Below are 21,852 nucleotides of genomic sequence, written 5' to 3'. Positions count from 1 at the left end.
AGCCGTAGCGTGTTATTGTAAAGTGTAGTTTCATGATTGACAACACTATATTTTGTCGGCTGCTTGGTTTCTATTTCTGCTGCATCGTGCCTGGTAGCTACAACCACATGGAAAACTCACCAGACCATAATGCATTTATTTTTCCATATATTAAACATTTAACATGCATGATGAGAGACATATTATAGAAGTTTATAATTGGATGGCATGAAAACTCATTGAAATTCCATCAAATGAGGTAAAAGCATAAAAAGCAGGCCGTTTGATGAAGCATTACAGGAGTCATGTGTGTATGCTCAGTTTTCATTTCTTTAGCTGTGCAGTGTTAAATCACATAAAATTGTGGATGGTTCTCACGCCCTTGTTTTTGCATTCTGTGTTACAGATAAATTCATTCGCTGGAATCTTGTCACGTCTGATGTGGTGTTTTTTCTTTGCAAGCAAAGGAATAACTGTTGAGAGCAAATCCCATGTGCATATCCCTACACTGTATGTGTGACTCTATTTACAATGTGTTGTATTGGGTGTGGGCGCAAGCGCGAGGGTAGCAAGCGTGCATGGTTGTTTGATGTCTGCACCTCTTCTGAATCCATGCATGCGTCTGGGATGTTTAACCGTGCTCCCGTAATTCACAAGCCTGGAAACCTTTTAACTGCAATATTACGATGTAGGATCAATAGGCGCACAGTAGTGCATCAGTCCAGTGGGACAGCAGCGACGTGCTCTGGATTCACAGGCACGTGATGCCAAGACGGCTCCATTGTTTCTGAAGCACTCAAAAGCTTTCATCGGTCCCTTACAAGACACACTGTAAAATATTAAAGTGTTGCCAGGATTCTACCAGATTTTACAGTCATTTCTTGAAAGAAAACACAGTATTAGTGTAAAGGGATACAAGAGTAAATGGTTGTTTCATTTGAAGTCACGATTAGGGTGATTAGCATTCTCTTTAGTGATAACATTGTGCTTAAAAATAACAAAAATAGTACTTTCAGTCTTGTGCCACCAGCCAGGGGCATAGCAGCCATTTTAAAAGTGGGGGGGGGACAGCTGTCATGTGATGTGACCCTCAAAGCCATATTAACATATGCACATAATGTACAAAGTGCATTCATATTCATATAATCAATTTTAAATAGAATACTTATTGGCAATTAGGGAAATGGCATAATAGCTTACAGGAACCTGTTTATGATATGATATACTCAAATTTGAAAAATAACTGCAGGATTTAGGACTTTGAGACCACTTTGGACATCTAAACTTTATATTTGTGAAATAAATATATTTCATTTAAACATATAATTATTTCTGTTGAACTACACTTGAACAATAACTTTTATCTTAATTTTTAACATTTGAACAAAAAAAAGGTCTTTCAGAAAAGACAACAATTATGTTTAAAGCTTAAAGGGTACAGAAACAACAAAAAGAGGGAACAGAGGAGGTTAAATGAGTATGCAGATTGCATTTCATTAATTTTATACAATGAATATTTTATAAAATATATAAATAAAACCACAATCAATGTATTTACAATGTTTAAATACTTTCAAAATTGAAAAGTGAGATTTTTAATCAAAACTTCCAAACTGACATTTTCGGCTTTCCTTGTAGGCCACAAATTGTGACACACAGCAACTGCTTTATTGGGAAAGGATAATTCTACTCCGGATGCGAGCGGTGCGAGGCGACAAAAGACTACAGAACCGGATATCAGTTGTCTCATTTAGCAGATGCTTTAATCAAAGTAGGAGAACATCTAACATACATTGGATTGTGCGCAACGTGACATGGTTCTTAACGGGTTCTATTGTCTTTTGTCGCTTCGCATGATTGCACCCGTTACAGTAGGTCAAACATCATCATAACCTGAAAATTTGATTGCGTGATTCATTTCATCGCGACATAACACATACTTACAGTGTGTGTTTGAAATAAGGACGTAATTGTCCTCTGTTTTTTTCTGTGGTGCATTTTGCTCCCGAATGGATGAATGACAGAATGAAGGAATGACAGAAATAAGATTTGAATCTCATGAAAGAGGCGCCAGAGGGCTTGTGATTGGATGAATGTTAGTTCAATTCAATTCAATTCAATTCAATTTTATTTATATAGCGCTTTTCACAATGTGCATTGTTCCAAAGCAGCTTTACAGGAGCAAATAAGAAAAACACAGAAAGGTAAAACACAGCACAGTGCATGGTGATTATAGACCAAGCAAGATCATTATAATAAATAATATCTAATAAATAAATGAATAAATAAATAAATGCAGTCTCCCGGTGAGCAAGCCAACACTGCACTGCTCTGCTGTGGCGAGGAACCCAAACTCCAATNTGCATTGTTCCAAAGCAGCTTTACAGGAGCAAATAAGAAAAACACAGAAAGGTAAAACACAGCACAGTGCATGGTGTTTATAGACCAAGCAAGATCATTATAATAAATAATATCTAATAAATAAATGAATAAATAAATAAATGCAGTTCACTCAAATCTAAGTAACAAACCAGAGAACAAGGGCGGAAATATTGGCGATTGGTCAAAAAAGGTGTGGGGGACAGAATCACTTGTTTATAAAAGTGAGGGGGACGTGTCCCCCACGGCTGCTACGCCCCTGCCACCAGCAATTGGTTGCACATAAAGAAATGACTGTAAGTCGAGGATTTTGATTCACTAATACAATATAAGTAACAATATAAATGCTATTGTTATAATGTTGTATGTTATAGTCAAATCATACATAAAGAAGATTATTTTGGTTTACTAAAATTAAAACTTTGACAACATTTCTGTTTATTGAAATAAAAAAATATTGGCCTAAAAATTCTTGGAAAAGCTTAAAAGAAAAGTTCATCTCAAAATCAAAATGTGTTATTTTTTACTTGCCTACATGACGTTCAAAATGTTTTAAGACCCCCCGGCGTCTTCGGAACACAAATAAATATATTTTAGATGACATACGAGAGATTTCCAGGCCTCCTCATAGACATCATGGTTATAGTTGTTGTCAAGGTCCAGAAAACTACTAAAGGCATCGTTAAATTGGTCCATCCACTCATAGTGGCTCAATTGATTTTTTTTTTAAGTGACGACAATACTTTATGTGCGAAAAACAAACCAAAATAATGATTAAAACAATCGTTAAAAAAAAAAAATTAATCGATATATTCTCCTCTGTCTTGTCAGTCTATGGTGCGCGTTCACGAGAGCACTTCGACGCATGCGCATTTGGTGGGGGCAGACGCCGGTGTTCTGACTGATAACCCGGAAGTGCAACTCTGTGTTTACAAGCATGCACGCTGTATATAAGCTGATCTTCGCAAAATATCTGATGATTTCGATATTGAGGAAGACTTGCACTATTTTGCCCAACCGTACAAACCGAATGCGTCGAAGTGCTCTCGTGAATGCGCACCATAGACTGACAAGACAGAGGAGAATATATTGAAAGTTGTTCTTTTGGTTTGTTTTTCCCATAATAAAGTATTGTCGTCGCTTCAAAAAAATTATATTGTGCCACTATGAGCGGATGGCCCAATTTAACGATTTCTTTAGTACTTTTATGGACCTTGACAACAACCATAACCATGATGTCATGCATTATTTTGCACGTCATGTTATTACTTTTAAATGTGTATTTTTATCGGTCAGTCTTGAATGTAGTTCATTTATCTTCTGCTCTGACTTGTTATCCTCCACTTTATTGATTAGTTAAGAACATGTAGTTTAGTTCTCCAAACACTTTGATTCTGCAGCATTCCAAAACAGTAATGAGGACCTTCGATGCAAAGGCGAAACTAGGATGCAATGATGTTTGAGGGGGTGGAAGTGCACTCGGCAGAATGATGGACCATTTTCCGGCCCAAGCTGGCAGTTTTCGCATTGCCAGTCTTGATAATGATAATGACATCTAGCCTTTTTTACATATTGGCTTTCATGCCTTCATACATCATAAGCCCCTTTACCCTCTGCTCCCTTGGACGGCCATTGATAACAGCTTTCACAAAGTTAAAACTGATGAAAAAAGAAACACAGTCATCTCCATAGCATGAAACATCCACAGGCAGTTTTTGACCTTATTTTTGATATGTGAGCTCAGCTCGAGATTTAAAACGCTGACTTCACTGGAAGACGGAGAGATATGGATGGAGGTGGATGCTTAATATGCCTCATGCTGAGAGTGGGCACGGGCGTGGTAATAGAGCCAAATTGCAGCACATCTTTGCAGGTCATTTTGACATTGGAAACACAAAACCAAGTTCCTTGAACATGAAAAATGTAACTCAATGATTTTGATCTTCGCTATGTTTTGTTGTCTTTTTATATTAAGTGTTAGTTGTTTTACTTGGACTTAAAAATGTGGGGGATATTATTTTCAGGTCCCACTTCTGAAGGAGGGTATCAGATGAGTCCCTAAAGCGATGGTTTCCAAACTTGCTGTTACTGTACACCCCAGAGACTAAAAATTACACTACAGAAGTATAAATCCCATATTTCGTCATAGACCATAATGTTGTTAAAATGACAGTGATCCAAATTGTGTGTAATCAAGGATAGAAACTGCCACTGCATCATTTGCTTTCTCATATAATATTTCACAAATGTGAATATAAAATCTCTGTCTGTGTTGTATTTCATACCCTCTGTTTTTTGTATTCAAACAAACAAGACATGAATTCAAGAAAGAACATAAAGGTTTAAAATACAGAGATAATCGAAACATCAGTCTTGACGTTTCGGTCTCCAGCTACTAACATCAATTGTTTTCAAGTTTTTCAAAACAATATCTCAGCCAAGGTTAAACTCAAAGCTGGAAATGCTGATACAATGTGCATTCAGATGGGCATCTACTATCTTCAAAAAAGCTTCAGCCTTTTTATGTTCCCTATTTTATTTACAAACACAACATTTGAAATCATTATGAAGTTTAAAGGGTGAATTCAGGTAAATTGAGATCCTTTATGATATTAAGATGGCAGTTAAATCATCTATGGCCATGCCATCAAAAGCAACTTTGGGTTTGGATTTAAATGATAATTTTAATTAATTTTCTTAAAGCTTTTTAATCGCATATGTTAAAAGATGTAATATAACAGTGGTTGTGTCATTATTTAGCTGAAGATGTGTACCGTTTCTGAGAGAGGTCCGCAGATGCCCCGAGAGAGCACCAAACAAGCATATGATTCAGACAACAGAACCAACATCATTATGGTGGAACAGATGTATCCATCAGTGGAGGTACTGTAAGTGATGAAAATGTTTCCTGGCTACAAACGAACTGACAAATATATCTTTTTTTGCATTCCCCTAGGACACATTTTGAGAACCACCTCAGAAAATCTCACTTTCATTGGAAGCCTTTACCTACTCATATTTCAGGTGTTGAAATGTACTGCAATAAGACAGTAAATGTACTTGTTTCATATTTCAAACAAAGAGAAATAAGGACGAAAACAGTGCTGTGGTGTTCCGCTCTTCGCAGCATTTGCGAAAGTATAATGCTGTTCTCTTTGGGGGTTTCAAGACTGAATGCTTCAACAAGCTAATGTGGATGAAATGTCAAGCTGCTAAGGGAAACAATCAAACTAGACGTTCTGTTGCAAGAAGATGAAAACTTCTGAAAGACTTCTCATGTGGAACAATCCACAGCAATGCCAAAGGCCCACGATAGTTGATTTTGGCACACAGTTGAGGTGCCCTAATATAGCTAAGTCATTAGGGACCAATTTCAAGCCTGCTGACACAGCCTAACTGCCAGAAATAGTTCCTGAATTGCAGTTTGAAGTAGACCAGTTATTGTATAATGCGTCATGTCTGTGGTTTTAAATGTCCAGTGTGTAATTTTGTGGAGGATCTATTGACAGAAATGCAATATAATAGACATAACTATGTCTTCAGAGGTGTATACAGATCTTACATAATGAAGCGTTATGTTTTATTTTTCCTTAGAATGAGCTATTTCTATCTACATACATCGCGGGTCCCCTTACATGGAATTCACCATGTTGGTTCTACAGTAGCCCTAAATGGACAAACTGCAAAGAAGCAAAAACATGACAACATCTTAGTCCTGTGTCAGCCACCGTAGGGCTTCAAAAGGTTGGGGTGAGCAGTGGAGTGAGCTGAGAGAGTTCACCCAAAAAAGAAAATGATGTCATCATTTGTTCACCCTCTTGTAATTTCAAACCTGTGTGACTTTCTTTCTTTCAATATAAAGTAAAAGGCTTCCGCCCTCCAAAGAAACCCAGAAGAGTGGACTGACATTCTCTTCAGCACATACGAGTTCACACTTGGTGGACTGACTACCTCTCAGAAACACATTTCATCATCTCTGACCAGTGTGCCATGGGGGCTGCGTGCAGTCTTTCTGACAGACCGCATGCCAAGGCATATGATAAGCCAAGGCTAGCAGATGCTAACGGGATGAGCAGAACAAACCCCCCAAAACTCCCCTCCAGGTTCCCCCACTAACCCGAACACACACTCCTCCTCATTTGCTGTTTCAAGATTCTCACGGGACCACTGTGGTATGTGCTTCTGTGGTATTACAACGTTTATTGAAGTTTTTTCCTTTAGACATTTGAACCGCAATAATGGCCAATAATATAAGAATGCGAACAGCTACGCCGGCTTGTTTAGCATATCGCTGCAGGAGATTTCGCAGCAAGCTAGTGAATTTATATGGGGTAAATAGCGGATGGAAGTTAGGGTCTTTAATTACATGCAGCAGAAGAGCGTGTTCAGCAGCTGGGGGGGATCGACTGGAGTGTATGAAGGGGATAAGAGTAATGTTGCTGACAGTGTGCCCGGGAGCAGTGGACAAGTCCATACCTCAATACTGACCCTCTGCATCATTCTGCCCCACCTCAGCCTGCTTTAAACTTACTTTTCAATAATAGAAAACGGCCTGTTTTTAATACATCATGCTTATTTTAGTAGAGGTGGGGTATTGCAATATATCAGGATAAACAAGGATTGCCTGTAAACTCTACATACTGTAGTGTTGTGTTTGTACTACCTTGCTCTTCTTGTGGGGAAAAAAAGTGCAGGTAGACCTAGACCCCTTTGGTGAAGTTCAAGTTTTAATGTTGTTTATATGTCTATGTGGTGTTTTTAATATGGTTTACAACAAACTATAAGCAAATGTATCTATTTATGGATAAATCTATGATCCGAGTTGGTGCGATAGAGAAGGGGAGGGGCTGATTTGCATATTCACGAATCCACGTATATTAAATGAGATAAGGGTGTAGAGTTACACTCAGGTCGTTTTAAGGCATGAAGAAATCATTATCACAGGATCATTTTTATTTGCTATTTTCAAGCTCTACAATGAGTTTTAAGTGATACAATTATCAAATGCAAGAGAGAAGGACCCACATAGGAAAGCTATTTACAATAAACGCTGCAATATTTCAAGAAAAAATAGGAATCGCTATTTTTGATTTCACTGGGACTTTAAAGCTGCAATCTGTAACTTTTGCCTCTCTGTCGCCATATCTGTTTAAAAAAATAAAATCGCTTACCCATTGTGAACCTTGGTAAGGTAAGATTGCTTACACACTTGCTTTTTGTTTTAGGCTTAAAAAGGTTTTGAATTGCAGCTTTAATGGTTTCTTTCATCACTGCGCTGGCTATATTTCTAGTATTTTTTCTTTCTCAGATTTCCATTTCAGACAGAATTCATTGCTGGAGTTTGCAGCTCTCCGCTCTTGAACTTCTATCTAGCAGAAAGCTCAGCTGATGCCATGTCCATTGGCATGAGAGAGGTTAGTCGGATCACAGCAGGTTTATACAGTACGGCTTGAATAATGCCTGCTGAGTGTCAGTAAGTTCAATGTACAATACTTGTTGTACAACGCCTGTTCTGTAGCCTTTTGTCTCTAGTCAAGGCTGTCTCTAACTTTGCTGTCAGCGCTTTTATCAGCATGCACTGAAGCTATCAGCGGCAGTGATTCTGAGCACTTTTAAAGCATGTGTACCTGACCCATCTGACCCATACTCTCATTTGCATACTTTGTTCATAACGGCTGTCTCATTTGTCTCTCTTCATCTTCTTTTTCACGCTCGCTAAGAAATATGAAAAAAGGCTACATTTCATAAATATGCTTTGTGCGGTGTGTGGAAGAAGTAGACTTGGTGTGACCTTTCTTCCTGTGCTTATCGCATATAATGCCATGACCCTTCCAAAGTCTGTCTTTAAAGTTTCATACAGCATTATCATACTTCTCTATTGCAGATACTGAATGCGTCTAGTTTGGCCTCTGGAATTAATACACCATTAGAGTCTATGAATTATCTATATATAGTAATGAACAGTGGATTGTCATGCCTTTTTTGCATAAACTGTGGGGTCAAAGTCAAAATTGATAAAACGCCTTGTTCTTATTGGAGAACACTGCCCAGGGCGGGGTTTTCCGAAACCTTCTTAGCGAAACGCCATTCTTAAGTTATAGCGATATATTCTTAAGAACGACGTAAAGATACAAAGGTTTTGGGAAATCCAGCCCAGATCTGAAAGCGTTCTAAAAGATCATCTTAACATGGATCATTAGGTTTTACACAAATTGCTGGAGTGTCGTGCTGCCATCGAAGCTAAAGGAGGACGTGCCAAATACCAAGAGATTATTCATACAGTATATAGATTTTCATGTCAATTTCTTTTAGTTCAGCTATCACTGGCATTAAAACCATGCATTACTCTCATTCAATTATAAAAATTCTGAGATTTTACTTTAGTCGTTTAGGTCCTACTGTATGCACAGATCAACATTGGAACATTATTTTTATATATCTTCGCTGTCCTTCTGAAGCCTTTGATGTCCAAATTCACTGTTTTTTAAGAAATGGAAAAACAACACTGTATTTATTAAAGTATTAAATACTGTGTTGTCAAAGTTGACAAGGACTTTTAAATACTTTTTATTGGTTAGATGTTTGCAAAACCCAGTGACTAATAATAATGATTTACGGTAAACAAATAAAAATCACAAAATATGGAGATTCAAGGTTTCAGGTTAAAAAATTTTGTAGGAATGTGTAGGAAGATAGTGGCAAGAGGCGTTTAATCTCGCTCACATAGAGCCTGATCTTACGAGCGGCTGATTTATTGCTGTAGGTGCCAGAGGAACTACAGTATGACTCATTTGCCCGAGCACCGCACCGAAAGACACGTGAACACGGCATACGTTCCTTTGAACCCCGCACATGAAATAAAACAGAAAGAAAGTGCCACCTTGTGCAAGATGAGTCAATTCTCACATAGGCCACTACTCTGGGACTTTCTACGTGAAATATGCGTAAAGACAGGAGTCCTATATTTAGACATCAAATTCTTCCGTTCCCTTTTGCACGCTTTGCGTTTCTCCGTCTGAGGTCTGTTTCTCTTGTCCGTTTCCCTTGCTATTATTGGCAGTCTGAGACATGCTCAGGGTACGAATGAATCGAGCAATGGTCACAACAAGCATGTTTTTCAATGTGCATTAACTCCGCAGGGACCGAGGTGCACACAGGAAACTATGGACGAGTAACAACCTGCAGAAAAGATTTGTTCCTTGTTCCATTTATTTTTGGTGGCACGAGAATCTATCATGGGAGTTTTCATTCCATAAAGGCTCTTTTAGCACAGACAGTAGCTCTTATCATCCAGAACTTCACTCATATACAGACAGATATAGAGCTGGGGAATTGGATCATCTTCAGATAAGACTCTAAAAAGCCTTGGGCCCTCATCGAGATTTTAGATGTGGTCGCATAAACACCAAGGAGTCAACAATGGTGGAGGAATTTAATGGATGGAGGGATGGCAGACGTCAAGACTAAAGACATTCAATCAGCAGAGGATTTCCACCTGCCTGCAGCTAATCTTGTGAACATCAGTGAGTTAGATAAGCTCGACTTTGAGAGCAGTGTGCGGAGGGAAATTTTGATGACCGTCTTAAGATCACAAAGTGAAGCATTGAGAATCACAGCCAGCCAAAAAGTGAGAGAGCCCAATGGAAAAATAAAGCAAGGTTTGTCATATACTGTAGAGCAAATAAAATATATAGCACAAATTAGGTTTTGGCAAACAATTAAACATTTCAAAAGGTCTTTTTATAGCTTCAGAACAGTACTTAATTCAATTTGGTGTCAATAAGGATTAACTTTATTGATTTCTACACAGTATGCAGTTTCTGATATATGAAAGATATGTAAGATGCGGGTTCCAAAATGGCAGAATATTTGAGGTGCCGATATTAGCTTCGTTATTTTAAAAATCAAGTTAGTTTTCTTTCACATTAATCAGGTTCATTTTTAAATTAACTAATTTATCAACTTTGAGAGAAAAGAGAGTCCAGTTGAGACAACTATGAATTTAAATGAAGCTCAATGTGTAGTACAAATATGCAAATATGTGACATTTCATCTAGCCCTCTTTGTCATTTAACAAAAATTGAATACAATAGACCATAATGTAACTGTCATGTCTACCCTTTTCAAGAGCAAAATCAAAGAACCATACGAAGAATGACCAATCAGCTACAGAATAAAGATAAAGGGCAAAGTAGACCAGGTTTTATTCAAAGAAGTAATATTAGAATCTTTGATTTTTATGTTTTAAAATTTGTAACTATGGTGGGTTTTGTATGATGCGGTTACGATTTAGCTTGGAACATTTGAAAAAAAACTTTTTTTTTTTAGTCACACAATTTGAAAAATGCTTGGTTGTTTCAGCCCATGGTTGTGTAAAACATAGTCAAAACCCTTCTGTTTAAAATAACCTAGAAAATGTCCATAGTTGATCAATAAATATAAAATGTTTCATCATTTAATCATCCTCATGTCATTTCAAACCTGTATGACTTTCTTTCTTCTGCAGAATACAAAAGAAGATATTTTGAAGAATGTTGGTAACCAAACATGGTTGCCCCCAATTGACTTCCATTATATGGACACAAACCACCGAGACATTTCTCAAAATATCTTCTTTTGTGTTCCACAGAAGAAAGAAAGTCACATAGTTACGTAATGACATGATAGTGAGTAAATGATGCAAGAATTTTCATTTCATCTGTTACATTTATTTCCAATGGTTAGGTTTGTCCATATTTTACCTTGCCATAGTTTGAAACAACCCAGCAATTTTTAGAGTGTTTATTCGTAAAGGCATACATTTTTCGGACTCATGACATATCTTAGCCAAGATATTGTAATTTTAGCAAAAAGTATATTCATGTCTGTGTAAATCATTTCAACTTTTGTATTAGAAAGCAATTCAATTTTTCCATTTAAAATTACAAGGACGCTATATTAATATCTCTTTACAAATTGGCCTTATTTCTTTCATTATAATAGTTTTATATCTCACGATGGGTCTTTCAGCACAATAAAAATTCTGATGACTGACAGTTTGACCAAGTCCATTTCCACCAAGCATCATATTTCAAGTCTTATATATTTATATAGTGCCAAAGATTTATGAAAACCAAGGTTGCCCATGAATCTACCATTGATCCCCACATATCAGGTTTGGCTGAACATAAATAGCACACTGGTACAGTAGTTGTCCTCGGAGAGACAGTGGTCAGGACTTGATCGATAGGTTATGTGCATCACATTGCTGCGAGGAAAGGTCAGAGGGGGACGGAGTGAAATGCCAGGAGAGTTGGCCATAACCATAACCATCCATCTTGCCTCCCAGAGACCAGGGGATTGGAGCACAGACAATGACAGCCTTTTGGAGTGTAATACAATGGTTTTACCTTCGCTTCTACTCTGTCTTACTCTCCCTGAGCACAGGTTCTCCTTTTCTCTCTCTCATAGTAATGGATAGTTGTGGGGTCACAGTATGGTGGTGGCCTAGGAATTGACCTATATTGAACATTAAGGTATCTGACCACAGTGATTCTGTTACGTTACATGGAAATAAAGTAAAAACTGAATTGTTTATAGACGTGTCTGCCAATAAATAATCATTTCCAATGCTACAAAATGCATCAGTACTGTAGATTGTGCAGGTAAAGGCATTTGTACGCTTGTCTGGTCGCTCGAAGCTTCTTTGCCACAGAGTGTCTTTTTAGCATGAAGAGCAAAGGAGTGCGATAGCTGACCCTGATGCCTCGTGTGATGTCCTCCAGCTTGACGTCTGTGAAAGCCGGATGATACGCAGCAACCAATTAAAACTTGGAGAAGGGGTCCCGCTGCTAGGGTTGATTGGTGGGAGACTCCTCCTGTGATCGTGTGCAGTAGGAGATTGATGCATCCTGCACAGTCTTTGCCTTTGATCTTTGACTCTTTGTCAAATAAATCATTTTCCATTTGGTCTCTTGACCTATTCCTATTTTGATGCCTCACGTCATGTTGAAATTCTCCATTAACTTGGGAATGTGGCTGTGCATTTCCCATAACAGCATGGCCTGTGAAAGGCTTAATGGGCAATCAGATCAGCTAATGAAATCCAACGTTGGAAAAACCAAAGCACTTTTATGTCCACATTATTTATGGTATTTATGGTAATATTCATCTGGTGAAACAGTAAATCGATATATATATTTACAGCCGTAGAAAAAACCTTTTCAAAATTATTTTCAGTTTTTCTGAATTTACTATTTAGAGGTATGTTTAGGTAATATTATCATTTTTGTTTCATTCTGTGAACTACACACAATACTTCCAAATTTTAAATAAAAATATTGTTTCTATTTGCATTTATTTGCAGAAAATGAAAACTAGAGAAACATGTCAAAACAACAACAAAACGATGCTCTGTATTTTTGTAGCAGTGGGTTATGGCTAGTGCTGGAGATAAATGAAAAACCTTCATTTTCTAAACAGCAGGTTCATACAGTACTTGAAGAGATGTCTGCAAATATATGCCCTTTAGTGCTTCAGTTTGGTCTGGGCAAGGAATTACCCAATTCATTTAAATTAAATGTGCCTTCCATTAAAGGAATAGGCCAGGGATCCCCTTTTTTAAATTAGATTGAAAACTACTGAAGCTTATCTAATGAAGGACTTAATACACCATATGATAACCAACATGAAAGACTTAATTTAGTCATACTGGACACTAATGAGACTATATACTCAAAAGTGTGCTTAATAAATGTACCTCTTAATAGTTAGTAATGCGGTACAAAGTTAGTAAAAAAGATCAATAAAGCAAAAGGCTAGATCGTATTTTATCGTCTTTGAAACAAAATACAGAAACTGAGTAATTCCTGTTTTAACATTGTGTGCACAACACTAAAAGCAATTGGATTAATCCCCTTGTCAGCAGGGCGGACTGACCAGTAGGACATTGTGTCAAAGTCCAGAACGGCCGTCCCACCGACCTATGGCCCTGACAAGGGGCAACCCGGCTATCTGGAGTATCGGACCTTTCCCGGGTCGCTAATGTATAGGGCCGGAATGGGCATTTGGGCCGGCCAGACGGACGGTATTAATGCGAATGCACGCAAAGCGATTGCATTAGCGAGACGGACACGTATACATATAACGCAATGACACATTACATACAACCCCCCCCCACCCCCGTCGACAGGAACAGTAGAGGGCCGATGTGTGCCGAAAACTCCAACCCAACCTCCCCCCGACAGAAATTATGCAGGGCCGATGTGGACCGAAAACTCCAGGGCCGTTTTTGCTTTCCAGTCCGCCCCTGCTTGTCAGTATGACAAACATTATCAGTTTGAAATAATGCTTTTATTTCCATTTCCATTTATTGACCTGGATATGCAAAAAAGCCACCGATCAGCCTTTTGAACTTAAGATGACATCACATAGAAGTACATTTAAAGAAGTTTAGATTACAGGGTTATTAGACTGTGGTTATTTTGAGGATTGAATTTAATTATGCATGCTAATGAGGCTACAAATGACACTTTCATATCTGAAGGCAACAGAAGTGATGAACCAAACATTAAAATACATTTTCCTGCATGATTACTTTTTGTAATGCCAGAATGTGCACATTGCAATATAGGACACATACAATTTGATTCTCTTCATTGTCAGTATCTTTTGTTTGTGTATTCCAACTTAAAGCCTTCAGCTAAACATCGAGTTATTTTTCAAAACCTTCTACTTTCCCACTATTGTGCCAAATAAACAAAATAACAAACAGTTACTTGCAAAAAAAGGTGTTTGCTAAAGGCCTATTATAAATACTGTTATAAAGTTGGCACATACTGTACGTGGCAAATGGCTTTACGGAGAAACCGGAAGAGTTCAGTTCAGTGTGGCCTTTATGTTCCCATCTCTCTACTTTTGTCTTTTTATTTATTTTTGTGCTAAGCAACGCAGACTCAAATTAGCATTTATTTTCATTTCGTTGCACATACAGGGTACATTTTAAACCCACTTTGCATTTGTTCTTCCTTTGAGACAGTGAATATTGCTTGAGCAGATCCATGTTTCTTATAACTTAATCTTAGACACACACACCAGCAGTGTCCCCTTTGGGACTGAAAATGGAATTTGGTCTTTTTCCACTTTAACACTTCAGATAGCTCTGTGGGCTTCTTAACCGGGAGAGAGCGTGCACTGAAGATACCTCATGTGTTTGCATAAGCTGCACATCACAGATGCAGAAATATTCAGCATCATCGCCTCACTTTACAGATTAAATCATCACTCGCTGCATCAATCGCTCACGTTTGAATGTCAAGTTGAATGAAAAGACCTCTCCATTAACAGGATCAATATTGCAAACTGATAATCGTTTGGTCATCTCCACTTGGAAGCCAAGCTATTTTTTTTATGCAATAGCTTTGGCACAACAGCTCGTAAATATGCTGGTGAATCGATTGGTGTGTTGCTGTAGAGGGCATTGCTCCCTCTGTAGGCCAAATGAGGAATAGAGATTTGCCGGGTAAAGAAAAGCACTGCAAAACTCCTGTCCTCCTATTTGCCCGTCTCCAAGAGCCCTGTTGTTTTCTGATGGCTTGTTATGGCAAATCGGTAAATGCCTTCATATCAGGTGCTGGCGCTGGTGAATAACGTGGATTAAAAAGCCATTCTGCCCACACAAAGGTGGCCTGCTGTGTTTGTTGTGAAGCCAAAGCAAAACCACAACAGGAATCAGCTTTCCAGAATGATTCATACTGCATCCTACTGTTAATCCAAGCAAAATAAGGTGGCACAGTAAGAGAGGGAAAGACCCCGAACAGCTTTAATATTTCTGCAAGAGATTAACAAGAAAGCTGCTTTGTATTTTGAAAGAAAAAAAGAAGCATTGCAGATTCTCTGACAACAGCATGTGTCTGGCGTGTCACTGCCATGTATGTACATATGTGAGACAATGGACTGTTCGTGGAGACCCGGTTTACCCTTTTCATCACTCTGCACCGCATGCAGCCTCAGATAAGTAAAAAAGATCAAGGAATCAGGAAACGAGAGGACCGAATCAGTTCCTCGCGGTGTCCAGGCAGCCGTCCAATCCAAACTGTGAGGAATCCGTCCTGCGAGTCGCAGTAGCCGCGGGGCGATTTTGTTTCAGCTCTTCGCTGCTGTTCGTGTTTTTTTCTGTGCTTACGTTCAAAAGCTTCGGAGCGAGGGAAAGTTTGGAAAGGGAGACTTCCGTGTTTTGAGAGAACCCCTCCGGGTTATTGTCGTTGTGTAAGGAGACGGAAACTCTTGGGGCGAGCTCTAGATTTAGTTCGAGAAAGCGTTGTGGGGTGAAGTTAAATCTAGTTTAATGAGATGGAGGCAAATGCCCTGTGGTAGAGAACTACATAAAAACCTAAAATGAGCTAGGAGTGTAGAACGTGCCTAAAACTTACGTACAGAAAAAGCAAATGCAAAAAGCAAACTGAGAAAGTCTCTTCATTGGTGCATCCATTGTGCATGTGCAATGTGCAAACACATTAACATCTAAATTAGAGCATATTACTGTCTTTGCATTTCATGAATTCAATATCGCCTCCATCCGAATCCTCCTTCGTGGGACTCAAAACTATTTATCTGCCTCTTATTAACGTCAAATTATATTATTCGAGGTTTGGTAAAGGATGCAGCCATTTCCATAATCAGATAAAAGGAATACCAGCGTGGCGTGCACAGATACCAATACACGGCAGTGACAGATAAGACCCCACAAACACTTTAACATCGGCGCAGTGAAGCTCGCTAAACCGCTCTGGTAACACATTATAGATTCTGCGTTCAGTGAACTGTCAGGCTATACTCACCCCGACTGTGAAGGGTGGTTCCTGTCCCGAAAGTGCTTGTATCCGATCAGCTTGTAACACTGTTTGATTCTCGGTCCGATCTAAAGACTGCAGACCCCCTGACGTACCTTTACCTCCTCTGCTGTGATTCACAAGGGTTCACCGGGCAGTCAAAAGGGTAATCCAGGTATCGTATTGACAAACCTTGCTCCAAAGAGAGCGCGCAACTATGTTCAAACCTTGCGCGTGGAGTTCTTCATGCATGTGAGCAAAATGTTGCTTTTCATTTCGATCAGTTCAAGGGAAAAACTGTATTGAAACTTTCAAAGCCAGTTTTTCAGAAAGAGTCCCAGCGGTGTGTTGGCGAGCCAGAAAAGAAAGTCGGAGGTGTATTTCTGATTGATCTTCTTCCTGATCGATATGTAGGCTGCAGCAAAATAAGGACAAAAGCAGAGAGCAGATTAAAATCAGAAAGATGATAAATCCATACGAAGCTGCGTTCTCCTTTCAACTCGTATGCATTATCCATCCAAGTAAAGAAACTGCACCTGCCTCGGTTCATTTGTGACATCCAGCGTCTGTTTCTTTGTGTTTGTTTGTATGTGCGTGCCAGAGAGGAGCTGCCCGTGTGGTAGACATCACTCACTGCCAAACCCCAGAACAGTACGCCTCGCGCAGAGGAGAGCTACTCCATGTCTTTCAGGAAAGCATCTCTTTCTTTTCAACGAGCCCTGTCCAACTGAGACCAGTAGCCACGCCCCGTCTGCTCTGATTGGCTGAGCCCAGCAGGGAGCGATGTGAGGGAAGAAGAGAGAGAGAGAGAGAAAGAGGGGGGAGAGAGAGCACGTTCAGGGAGGAAAGGATAGGCACTGAGCCCTGGAGGGACAGGGTGGCTAATGAAAGCGAAAATGCTTTTCTCCCTGTGCTTTAGCCAAATTTGTCTGCTACAAATTTGTTGTGACTCCTGGCAAACCGAATTCGTACTGACAAAGTCTCCAGTTTTTCAAGAGACGTATCTTGTTCTTTATACAATAAAGCCAGAAGTCAGATCGTGTCAGCTTGTGTGTTTCAGATATCTTGGGAATTGAAAGATAAAATGGGATGCTTGAACTCGAACTTTCATACGACTCATTTTGACATGGCGGACTTTTCTAAGTCATGAACAGCATAAAAATAACAATTTTACCGAACCTATTGAATCTGTGACATAAATATGTTATTTACATTTTCCATCAAGTTGGTATATGATGTTATGACGACATTATAACAATATGGGTGCCAACTGTAAGTGTACCATAACATATTTGCTGTATAATGAAAAAGACAACAGTAATGTAAACTGTTCAAATCTGTACATTTTTTATAATAAAAAAGAACCCATTCTCATGGCAGTTCGTGGCATAGGCACGAAATTTAGAATCTATTGATTCGTGTTCATAGACACGAATTTCCCTCTTTTTTTGTGTCAGTCAGCACAAACTGCTTTTGTGTCACTCAGCATGACTTTCGATACACAAGACCGCGTGTGTTAATTCGTTTTGTTGACAGGAATAATGTAATTTGCAGTTTTCTAAAAAAATGAAATGTGTTGATTAGCTAATAAATAAATGTGTATTCTGTTTTTTGCCCCCGGCCTCAAAATCATGATAAACATGGTAGTTACCAGCATCTGTCAAATCATGATGTTAACCAACAAACTAGAGATAAAGTTTTATCTTCGTTAATTTAAAGAAAACACAACCTTAAAAGGACAGATTCTCACAAAATGAAACAATCACACAGCTTTTTCATCAAACAAAAATATATTTCCAGAGACACATGCAGACTTTCAGAGACAAGACTTACGGATAGTTCACCCAATAATAAAAAATTCTGTCATGATTTAATCACCCTCAAGTTGTTCCAAACCTGTATACGTACATTTCTTTGTTCAGTTTAAGACAAAGAAAGCGATTCGGAAGAATGTTCACACCTGACAGTTTCGAGGCACCATTGACTAATAGGAAACTTACTGTATATTTTTTTGTTCTGTTGCATACAAAAGAAGATATTTTGAAGAATGAAAACAAACAGTTCTGGGGCACTTTTGACTCATTTTTGTACTGTGGTAGTCAGTGATGTCCCAGGATCTCAGTTACAAACATTCTTCCAAATATCTTTCTCTGTGTTCAACTGAACAAAGTCATTTATACAGGTTTGGAACAACTTGGGGTGAGTAAATCATGACAGAATTTTCATTTTGGGGTGGAGTATCCCTTTAAGGCTAGTCCCAGACCAAAAATGAATGTTATAACCTGCACTGACAGATCTTAAAATATATCAAGGCCATTGTTCAGTCTAAGTCATTTTATAGAAGCGATGTAAATCTCCTAATTAAACAAAGACATAGTCCTGGCTTAAGTTAAGATCTGTCTGTAAAACCATAGCGTGTTACAATTGACCTTTCGGTAAGCCCCTCCCCTCGAACGCAGATGAGCCAATGGCAGTTGAATATGAGTTGCAACGTCCAAACCTAAAAGCTAACTGTTCTCACAGCATGTACATTGTAGGTCATAAACCAATGTCTACATTTCAGTGTCTCTCCATATTAAACTGGTTAAATGTAAATTAGTTTAATCCTAGCCTGCGGTACATGAACAGTTGATCCTAGATGTTATCATCTGCGATCGTGACGACCCTAACATGAGGCTTCTCCCGCTCGCATTGTGATCTGTGAACCCTCGCTTCCAAATTAAATTTGTTATCCACCATATTTATTTTAAAATGGTTTATATATCCCTCCATGGCATATTTAGGTCCTCGACGATAGAGTGTGTCCAAAATGTACCAAAAACAACTTCGGACAAGGTTTTCACACTGACAGCTGCCATACGCCCTTTTCACAATGACGTCACTTAACTTCCTCCTTTTTGCAAAGCAGTGTATCATAACATCCGTCTTGCAACAAACAACAAGAAGAAGAACTTCCGTTTTGCTGTCGCGCTAGAATTTAACAACAGTGAGAAAAAACACTGACAGAACACGTATTCAAGTACTTATCCTAGCACCTTCGCTAACACAAAAAGAAAACAAAACACTTACCTTCATAATCAAACAGGTACTGTTCAACGAAGAATTTGTATCCTTTCTCTAGCTTTGATCTTGTCGTTAGCGAAAATTTGTCTGCAAGACGTTGTACATCATCTAGACGTATTTGTGGCAGATGTGCAAGCCACTTGGTAAACTTTCTCTTCTTGTTTTTACTGGCGGTTGGCAAACCAGCTTATACGTGCATTAGCACTTATGACTGGAGTGCTAGCGGAAGTAATGATACACTGCTTCGCGGCAGAACGGACGATGCGTGACGTCATGTGAAAAGGGCGTATTGAAAGACATTAGGAACTCCAGTCGCTTGTCCGAGTTAGCAACAGTAATGGGGGGGGGGTGGGGGTGGGGGCGCTTATTCCATCAACATTAATGATTTACAATGTGATATAATGTACTTCTCTGAAGTATTGTTGACATCTATTCTTGCACATCCAAAACCTCAAGCATTTTTCTGCTTCAAGCTGGAATGTTTCCTGCATATCATTTGTCTCTTCTGCCTGGGCTTGATAAAAATAAGCTCTCTGTTTGTGCCCCAAGCATTGCATTTCTGTTTGCTTTTTAAACCTTAACACTCTTATGCATTTGCACAAAAAAAAGTAAAACAAAACTGTTGACACAAGCAGCGACACTAAATTAACAGTTATTGTAAGGATACAGCACAGAATACATCTCATCTTCGTCTTTTAGAAGTTTGTTTTAAACAAACAAAATATTAAAAGAACATTTTTTGGATGGTCTTATCCTTTCAATTGAGTCTGAATGTATTTGACATGTTTATTTCGTATCGCTATTCTATCTGCCACAATATTAGCGAAAAGCTAGATTTGATAGGTAATTTCAGGCAACACTGTCTGAAAGATCAAACAAAGCTCTAATTAAGACATCATTAACATTAAAATCCATTCAAAACAACGGTTGCAATAATATTCTCTGTGTTAATGCTCTTCTATTTGAAGCGTAATGGTCCGTTTCTGTGCACGGGGTTATATTGTCAAGTTAATGGTGCTGATTTACCTGCAAATGAAATATCTGGAATAGAATGTTCTTGTTTTCCCAGCTTCAATGTCATGGCAGCCAAGCAAAGACAATTAAGGTGTATAGATATGTAAATATCGCAGTACACCTCACCAGTATTCAGCTAATGACATTTCAGCTCCAGTTTGCTTTATTCCCAAGTCGTCCCAAATTAGAAACCTTAATGACCAGCAATAGGCCACAGATGGTCAAACTCTAAGGTACGTGAGTCTCCTGGTCTCTCTCTGCTCCTTGCAGCATCACTTTTACGTGCCAACAATACATTACCTCGCCAGCTGCCGCGTGCTCAAGGGACTAATCATTGCTATGAGAAGAAGGTCAATCCATGGCGGTGTTCGTCAGTGAGATCATTGCCCGCTCTGTGTTTGGAGAATGGACAACTGGACAACAAGGGTGATTCATCTTTGGGGGCGAGGGGGCAGATACTTCCCGTCGCTATTTTTCTTATGACGTTGACGTGTAAAAAACACTCGGAGGGTGCAATCTCTGGAGAGAAACCTGGCAGACGTTTGCAGTCAAGTTTTCCTGATGTCTTCTCTCTCTCACACCTGAATGACTTTCTGATGTTCAAGAGATAAATGAAGTTCGTTGAGTTAAGAGAGTTACGATTTGAAAAATGGATGTAGATTCGTGTAATTGTGTTAATGTCATAAAACTAGGCATAGCATTTACAGGAATCCTAAATGAATGCCGTGTATGTCAGGGCCATTTCTTAGAATCTAATTGTAAATTGCTAACGGATGAAGAATATGTTGTTCTTCTTCACAAGCATAATATTTTCATCGCAATTTGGAGAAAGAATATTGTACTTCAAAATCACTTCCTACATTGTACGCCATGTAAACAATCATATGACTGTCATTCTGGATCTTTTGAAATCTTCATACATAGTTGAACGGCCGTCTGAATATGACAAATTTATACAAAACATGAGCGATGAGTGTATGGAAAAGAACATTTCGTCCATACAAAAATGCTGAACGTGGTTTTGATGCAACTTCATGAAATATTAACATATTTACATACAGCTGCCTGAATTTATTATTATGCATTGAATTAATTTTAGCTGCCCTAAATATTCAGTCTTTCAAACTTTTTAAATTCTCAAATTGGAGGGGTGTTTTGTTTAAGAAAGAGCGTGTGTATCAGGACACGAGAACTGCAAAATCTGTTTACAATTGTATGTCAAATTGAAGAATCTCAGCTCTGATGTGTAAAGATTTGTAGTTGTTTGACAACAACAAACCTGTTCTATATGTTGCTGAGAATGTGTAAATTAACACAGACTCGTAGTGCAAACACAAGTCGGAACTTACAACCTTTCACTTCTGGCATTTTATATCGCGCTTTGACTTTTGCAACACTTTTAGCTTTGTAGTTTCTTCTGTGTGCTGTATCAGCAGATTGCATGAAGTGCTTCATCTTTTTCTCCAGTTAATTGGTTAAGAGGTAACACCTTGTACATGAGGGGAAGGAAGTCTCTCATTTCGTCAAACATCTGGCCCATATTACTGCTTACACATGGCTGGAAGGACACCTGCCTGTAAACAAATTACCAATCTTACTGCAGTATGGT

The 21,852-nt window shown here is 38.7% G+C and overlaps 1 protein-coding gene across 1 annotated transcript in view; it reads right to left on the bottom strand.

Moving 5' to 3' along the window:
• brinp2 (bone morphogenetic protein/retinoic acid inducible neural-specific 2) overlaps positions 1-16,874 on the bottom strand; it is a 107,158-nt gene extending 90,284 nt beyond the window's left edge. The window contains exon 1 of the mRNA XM_057333004.1: positions 16,176-16,874. The gene's annotated coding sequence lies outside the window, so the exon portion shown is untranslated. The remainder of the gene's footprint in view (positions 1-16,175) is intronic.
• Positions 16,875-21,852: the final 4,978 nt, after the last annotated feature.

Source organism: Triplophysa rosa, linkage group LG5, assembly GCF_024868665.1.
Source record: "Triplophysa rosa linkage group LG5, Trosa_1v2, whole genome shotgun sequence".
Lineage (NCBI taxonomy): Eukaryota > Metazoa > Chordata > Actinopteri > Cypriniformes > Nemacheilidae > Triplophysa > Triplophysa rosa.
Note: the sequence above shows the minus strand (reverse complement) of the source record. Positions and strands in the feature narration are given on the sequence as shown.